We start from the raw sequence: 9,041 nt of genomic DNA on the forward strand, positions 1-9,041 counted from the left end.
TGGGAGCCTCGTCGCTTCCTCCCTTTATCTTATCAATAACTTTATCTTTTAGCTTTTAACGTCATTCTCCCCCTGTCATGTTTTTGTTGTTGTAGCGATAAAGACACTCACCGGAGGTTTTGGGGACTGTTATCGGTGTTGATGGTCCTGTGCCGGCTATAGATCCGATTCGTTCCGGTAACAAGCAGCATTAAGGTAGATATCCTGTCATCTGAACCATCTAATATGAGAGATTGATTCGTTTATGTAGATACAAGTGACTGTCTGCTTTATTGTTGTTGTGACTTCATTTACTTGGCATCAGACTAGGGATGTGAGTATCACTTAGTGGCACTCATATTCGTCACACTGCCCTCCACCTAAGTCTGATCGTCCCGATCAGACAAATCTCTCGATCTAAAAGCTGCTAGCATCGCCAAATGTACCACTCTTCTATTTCGTGGTTTCCCAATTGCTTGTATGCGGTAGATGACATCACTGATCGTCTTCACAACTCTGTACGGGCCTTCCCAACTGCACCGATATTTGGATGGAACATCTTTCCGCCGGTGAGGGTTGTATAGCAGTACCAAATCTCCCTCCAAGAAACCTTCCGCATTAAAGTTCTTGTTCTGTGACCTTACGCAACCTTGCTCCAGGTAACGGTTTTACTCTCCTGTTGATTAAATCAGATCGAATCAAGGAATGAGTTGCGCCCGTATCTACAGTCAGTACATGTTCTTTACCATCCACATTCCCTTTGACGGTAAGACTGCTCGATTTTCTACCAATTTGCAACACATATCACAGGGCATTCAATAGCTGGATATAGCTGTCGATCTCTACCTCTTACTCGCTCTTGCTCATCTCCTCCAGCTTTGCGTTTGCGGCCATCCACATTGTTGGAACTATTAGGACCAAGATCGCAATGACGTGCAATGTGACCGGGATTCCCGCATTTGAAGCATTTGATAACTTTTTCACTCCGCTTTTGCGACCCTTTCAGTGCCTCCAATATTGCGTCTACCCACTCTGGCCTTTCTACTTCCACACGGCGTGCTTTGAAAACTGGCTTACACAGAAGCGACGCTGTTTCCTGAATCAGAGCATGTGATACCGTTTCTGCGAATGTTGGCTTTGGGTTTGCGTATGTGGCTCGCTTCGTTTCGACGTCCCGTATGCCATTTATAAAGCTCTGAATTTTTACTCTTTCGGTGTATTCCACGGGAGCGTCCGAATTTGCCAAATGTGCCAACCTTTCAGCATCCGAGGCAAACTCCTGCAAAGTCTGATTCGCTCTTTGGTGACGGTTTTGCAATTCAATTTGGAATATCTGTTTTCTATGCTCGCTTCCATAACGCCTCTCGGCAGCGGCCATCAATGCTTCATAGCTGTTCCGTTCGTACTCTGGAATCGTCTGTAAGATTTCCGCTGCAGGCCCTTTCAATGCCACGAACAGTGCAGCAACTTTATCTTCCGCATTCCAGTTGTTCACTGCTGCGGTCTTTTCAAACTGTAGATTGAAGACCTGGAAAGGAACAGAACTGTCAAAGGATGGTGCTTTTACCTTTGGATTGCTTGCTGAAACAGCTGGGCTGTTTAATTGTAACTGCTCCATACGACCTTTTAACGCTTCTATCTCGGCATCAATTTTGTCCTCGAGTTGTAAAATGTTTGCATCCTGCTCTTCCAGTTTCACAAAGAGCTGTGATGATACCTATTCCGAAATTTATGCCGACATTTCAGATATACGTGCCTCTTGCGCTTCCAGTTGAGATACCAAGTATGTCTTCTGTTCTTCCAATTGTGATTTTATACGGGTTTCCTGCGATTCCAGTTGGGATACCATATACGTCTTCTGTTCTTCCAGTTGTGATTAAATTTCTGTTTCTGTGCTTCAATCTTTGATGTTATTTCTGACGACATTTCTGCAATATGTGTGTTCTGTTCTTTCAGTTGCGATGACATTAATGTTACTGTCGATGTTTGTGCAGATATTGCAGCCAAAATCATGTTCAAGTCTGTGCTCGTAACTGTCTGCGATGTTTCGTTTTTCTCTTCAATTTTTTTTGTTATCTCGTCCCCATCAGGATAAAAGACATACTCGTCCACATCAATTCCTTGCGACTCCATTACCTCTCGTAGCCGTGCTTGAAGTTCGATCTTATTGCCGGTTGTATTCAACCCACGGTTCTCTATCTCCTTTTTCAGTTGCTGGATCTTTAATTCACTGAACTTTGCCATGTCCTTGTTCTCCTCTGGAATTTATTCAACATTTCCTCTTCTGACACCAATTATAACGAATTTACTTGCAAATCCTCTTATTTGCCTTTCTACTTAATTCGAATCATTAAACTGTTGAATAAATAACTCCAATATTGAATAATGGAAAAATGGCCTTTATTAAAGTACTTCACAATAACACTTATACTTTGCAACTAGATGGCTTAATAACCAAACTGATTGATAGCTCAAATGAAACTCTAATATTGCCCGACAGATTGCGTGCTTAATCAAAACTGCTTGATAGCTCAAATCAAACTGAATTCCAGCGCCTCTACATTTGCTGCCTTTTATACTCCCTGATTTCAACGTTCGCATCTTCTAGGCGCTTCCATTTCCAGAATCTACTAGTTGGCCATCAGGTCTCAAATTTCTCAGCTGTAACTAAAATTGCACGATTTTATAGCTTCTCTCATTGCATACTTTCAGGAGTATATCAGATATATGCATGTGGTTGTGCCTTGCTACTCAGCTGCGTGTACCTACATATGTGTAGACATAATGATTGATTCGTTTATGTAGATACAAGTGACTGTCTGCTTTATTGTTGTTGTAACTTCATTTACTTAGCATTAGACTAGGGATGTGAGTATCACTTAGTGTCACTCATAATCGTCACAGTATTCATTGTGACTCCACATACCATATCCCATACTTGACAACCTTCGCTTCTAAGAAAGTCATGCAAAAGACTAGCAAGATTGTCCCCCAAAAGCAGAAGTCCTTGAAACTACATGTTTAGAAATGACCTACTTGGAAGCTAAATAAATCCACAACAACCTTTCGCCAAATTTTTACATTTGTGATTCATAGCTTATGCTCAGCTGTCACTGGATTCAAGAAAAATTATGCTATATGACCATTGTCTAACCTAACCGCACTTATTATTCGGAGGGTACATGTTATTAGTTACTCAAATTTGTTGTTTTATTTCAGGAAATATTGCATGACAGTCTCTTATAATTTCATTCTTAAACAAATTTTTCAAAAGTGCAGTTATCGAGATTGATCTATAATTTGTGGTATCATAATACAAGACTTACAAAAAAAATAGTTTAATTCAATCTTTCATTCACTACTGCGTTTACTGAGCTTATTTAAAGTTGTGGTCAAACAAATTGTATACACCTTCATCGGCATTCATCACAAACAATAGCTCACATATGATTTAAGTCTCAATACAAATTGATAAATGCATTCATTCATTATAATATCTACCGTGATTGTAATCTTACGCTTACCGTGGTGGCATGATAATTACCACAATTCTACCAGAAAATGCTTTGTATTTTTGATATATTTGCAATTATGTCAGTGCATATTCTTGCGATGGATGGGCGTCCTGGCAGTGAAAACTTGCTGGGAAGGTGAAGTGCAAAGCAAATGAGGCCAATGTAAACGCTTTCAAATGACTCAATTGGAAGTACGCCTTTACGGCCAGTGGAAACGTAGTGTACGTGTAGTCACTCCATTGTAGCTTAATGTGGGGAGTCGGTATGGGCGTAATCAGACAACAAATCAAGAAAACAAAAGTAAATTAAAGGAGCCGACAAGAGAAAGAAAAGACTAGGAGTTAAAACCGAGGCTGGAACCGAAACCAGCTCGTTTTTACCGATCAGTTGTGCTCGTTAAGTTATTGGCGAGGTAGAGACGAGTTATCGATTTGTTGACGTAGTGTTATGAATTTACTACTGATAATAAAGATTATCAATGAGTAATAGATTTTTTAATTGATTGAGCTATCGATTATTTATCGAAAAGTTATCACGTGTTAACAAAATTATCGAATTATAATCGTAACCATTCGGATTGTTTTGAGTGTATTATAGATTCGGTACCAAAAGTTATAGACTATATATCGAAAAGTTATCGATTTTTCGTCAAAGTCTTACCAATTTGTTATAGGCGTATTATCGACTTGTTACTGAAAAATTATAGATTTATTACATAAAAGTCATCGATACACTACAGCGGTGTTATAAATTCACGTTATCGAAAATATATCGATTTTTGATTTCTTATCGAAAAGTTAACTATATGCTATCAAAAAGTTATGGATTTGATATAGAAAAGTTGGCGGTGTTTTATCGATATGTTAGAAATTTGTTATAGGTGTGTTACCGATACAGACAGCGATAGCAAACCATTAAATCGTCGATAGTAATTCGATATCAATGTATAATGCGCCGATAAGTGGCTCAATGTCGCATTTCTTATCTCTACTGTATGCAAACATACAGGGCATTATGTGCTTTCCTGCAACTTTTGTTGATGTGCCTATTCCAGGTTTGTGTTTTCTCGTGAACAGCCCTTGCCTAGGAGAGAATTGAAAGGAGTACACATTCCTTCGACAAAGAAAGAAATTCGACCGTATCCGTTGCTGGAGCATTTTTTAAGGTTTCACCTGACCTTTCTTTAAAATATGCATGTCGACGGTGGAAGGAGTATTCCATATCTTATGCAAGCATTTTTTACTTTCACCACAGTTTTTCGGGGAAAAGAAGCGATATATAAGGCCTGCAGTACTTTTGTTCATTATTTTTTAATTTGATATAGAGATTAAGGCATGCTATATAGATCTAGGTTGTTAGTTGGCTGGTTGCTGTGTGGTCCAGCCGAAGACACCGTACCCAAGTAGCGCTCTAGGCGCCATTTTAATGCCCATTCTCCTCAAACCAATTGCTTAATATACCCTCAAAGCATTTTGTAAGATCAATAAACCTTCTTATGTCCTTTATAAAGGATTGCGAAATCGCCCCCAGGTCAAGCAGCAAAACACTGCCTAGAGTTCCGAACCTCATTTTCGTCAGGTCTGGGCACTTGCAGAGGAAATGGGTGACCGTCTGCTTATAACCGTTCACACCACAGCTTCTGCACCAGTCCTTAAATGCGATTCCCATTCTTTCCGCGTGTGAGCCGAAAGGCTAATGTCCTTTAATGGTGGCTGTGTTCCTGAATATCTCTTTACTAGACATTTTCATTTTAAGAAGCTCTCTATTAAATATGTCTATAAATAAATAAATCCAAGTCGCGATTTACCTCCGAGCAGATTTAGGCCGATCTCCTTTTCCAATTCGAGTTGTGCTCCTTTTAATATTTCTTTGTTTCTAAATTTTCGATGTTATTTTGCCCGTAACTTCAACTCAGGACCTTCGGTGTAATAGACGGAGCACGCTACCACCATACCACACCGGTCGCCAGGGTGAGTTTGGAAGACGTATGGCTATTGCGTCCTTTAGCTGTTTGGAGAAAACCCTCGCACCAACACCGCAGGCCGTTTTAGACCCGTCAGTGTAAAGCGTGATAACGCGCTCTTTGTAAACTTTGTCGGCTCACCAATCCGTTCTTGAGGAAAACCCCACCTTCAAACTCTTGTCAAAGTTTAACTAGTGTGATATGTAATCTGTTGTCTGATGTGACCATACAGATTTTCGTTCCAATTTCTAGACTTTTCAAGCCGGATGGCGGAGCTAGTTACTGTCAGGCGTGTGTGAAGGTCCAATGGCAGCTGGGTAAAGATAATATTTAATGCCTCCAAGGTAAGAAAGTGTTTATTTTTCTAAGACGGGAGCCATCTTATGCACCACGACTGTAGCTGCATATGCCTCTGCTAATTATACTCAGCGTGCTTTGCACACAGAGTATATTAACTTTGATTGGAAAACGGTTGGTTGTACAGGTATAAAGGAATCGAGATAGATATAGACTTCCATATATAAAAATCATCAGTATCGAAAAAAAATTTGATTGAGCCGTGTCCGTCCGTCCATCCGTCCGTCTGTCCGTTAACACGATAACTTCAGTAAATATTGAAATATCTTCACCAAATTTGGTACACGAGCTTATAGAGAGATTGGTATTGAAAATGAGCAAAATCGGATGATAACCACGCCCACTTTTTATATATGTAACATTTTGGAAAACACAAAAACCTGATTATTTAGTAAGTAATACACCTAGAATGTTGAAATTTGACGTGTGGACTGATATTGAGGCTTTTGATAAAAATATGAAAAAAAAAATTTTTAATGGGCGTGGCACCGCCCACTTGTGAAAAAATCAATTTTACAAATATTATTAATCATAAATCAAAAACCGTTAAACCTATCGTAACAAAATTCGGCAGAGCGGCTGCCTTTACTATAAGGAAAGCTTTGAAGAAAAATTAACGAAATCGGTTAAGGACGACGCCCACTTTTATATAAAAGATTTTCAAAAGGGTCGTAGACTAGAATAATAAGCTATAACTTAGCAAAAAATAGTTTTGAATCAATGATATTTCACTTATCAAGTTTTATTGTAAGAGGAAATGGGGAGACATTTTTATTATGTCAAAAAGTAATTTATCTGAAATGAAATGTACGATTGAAGTTCACGCTGAGGATATAACGTTCGGTTGGACCCGAACTTTGACACCTTTACTTTTTTTGTTTATTTTCGATTTATTCAACATCAATGATATCTATTGCATCAATTTATGTTTTTTTTTTTTCTTCTATACCTTTTTCTTGCAACTTACAAAGCGTGCAACAGCAGCCAAACCCCCTGGCGGTCAGGCACCTATCTATTCACGAGCGTGTATGCATTGCAAGCAGCCTAACAGCTTAGCCACAAGCCAAGCCATTGTACTTAGGTTTACATTCCCCAACAAAAAAAAAAAAAAACAATTAACACAGCTGTCAGTTAACGAACATTCGTTTTTACCGCCGAACGCAGCATTTTTGGGGTGCGCTCACGCAAATGCGTCACTTGGTCCATTAATTTCGTTTCAAGGCCGTTTCATTGTTGTATATAAATACAATTGGTATGCATGCATGTATGTGTGTATTTGTATATTTTTTGCTTCAAAAATTCAACAAGTTATACAGTGCGAGTTTAAATCCGATTTTATTTAAATTGGATCTTGGCGCTTTTTGTTTGATGTCTTCTATAAAAATTGTTTTGTTGATTTTGGCATTTTACTTACTTAAACGAGAGTAATCGTACTGCCAATGGCCAACGGATCATGATAATTTTGTAGGGCTATATATTTAATGGAATCATAGTCGTGTTTATGGCTGTGTGTCTGTGTGTATAATGGGTTGAGTTCAATGCTATGTTTTGCTATAATAAATTTGTTTTTGTGTGTTAACAATTGCTTGGCATAACTGCTTAGTAATTAAATGTAATTTGTTACGTTTTTTTTTTTGGCTTTTGTTATTTTTTATTTATTTTGTTTTTGTTTTTATAGGCTATATCACAATTAAACAATTTGCACTTGTTTTTTGTTTTTGCTTAGTCTTATTTTTTTCTTATTCAAAATCTTTCATATAAATCATTCACAGCTGCCTATTATTTCGCGCTAACAACATTTTTATGTAAATTGTGGTTTAATTTTATCTTTTTATTTTTATAGTTTTTTTTTTTACATAAAGTTTTTACCACAAACTATACATTTAGTGTCATTATGCGCTAATGAGCATGCAAATAAATAAAAGTATGTATAACAGTTAATATGTACTCGTATATGATAATTAGGTCAATTACACACACGCAGTATGTGAATTTTTTTTTATGTGCAAGTAACGCATTGTCGTTTATGTCGTATGCGTAAGTTTCTACAGTGAAACTTCCATTGGGCGGACACTCACTGTCAGTCAACTTTGTCCGCCCATTTTAAAATTTTTTAATTTATACTTCTTTAGGAGCGTTATAAAAAAATTATGAGAGTGAAAATGTGACATAAAAGTCACAGGTTGAAAATGCATTTCGTGTGCATGTTCGCTGTGAATTTTACCAGCAAACTTGCTTTGAGTGGCAGGTATATGCTTTATGGCAATGATGTCGTAGTGTCATATTTATTGATACTTTTTCCCCTCGTTTCTTCGAGTGATGTCGCAGCGTTGCGAAAATCAATTGTCAAGAAACAGAAAAGCGGTAGAAATTATGAAGACAAGGCAACAACCGCTGTGAGAGCCTAATGGTTCTAGCAGCGGCACACATAGGTAGATTTTAGACATTTAGGCGGCCATAATTGAATTTCTGAAAGTTGCCACAATTACAAAGAAAATCACTCCCACAGCTTAAGAATAGACAGGGGAACAATAATTCTACCCCTTTCCAGCTGTCGCATACCTGGCATTAGCTGTCAAGTAATCGGAATTTAGCTATTTCTGAAACGCGTGTTTAAGTTTTTTTTTTTTTAACCTATGTGAAATCGCATGTTTTAACGTGAATATTTTAAGTTTTAAGACAATTGAATTGAGTAATTGTGATGGATTCTGATATTTCAGGTAAATACTAACATTATTAATGGTGTTTGTGATTTTTAAAAGTTATAAATTGATAAAGGACCTATTTTATTTAATAAGTTAAAAAACAAAATTTTATTGTTTTTTTTTTGATTTTTGGTGTTCAAAACCAGTTTTGTTATTTTTCCAAGTCCGTCCAAGTGAAAACTAGTTTTGAACATGGTATTTGGCACAATTAGCTTGCCAACTGCATTAAAAATAGCTGCAGATACTTGCAGATAGGGAGTTAGATAGAGGGTTTGATACACCCTTGTTGCTGTACAAAAAGAAAAATAGCCTCACTGCGCAGGTTTTTTTAGTGTTACACAGTGTAATATTTATTTTTTTAATATAACCGATTAATTACACAAATTATTATAATTTTTCATTTATTAAACAGTTTTAAGAAGATATAGGCAATAATAGGCGGCGCCTAAATGTTGCCGATGAAGAAATTTACCAGTTCTCGAAATGGATCTATACAACGAGCTTTGGCAGTTGTCTAAAGTT

This window comes from Eurosta solidaginis, chromosome 3, assembly GCF_040869045.1.
Source record: "Eurosta solidaginis isolate ZX-2024a chromosome 3, ASM4086904v1, whole genome shotgun sequence".
Taxonomy (NCBI): domain Eukaryota; kingdom Metazoa; phylum Arthropoda; class Insecta; order Diptera; family Tephritidae; genus Eurosta; species Eurosta solidaginis.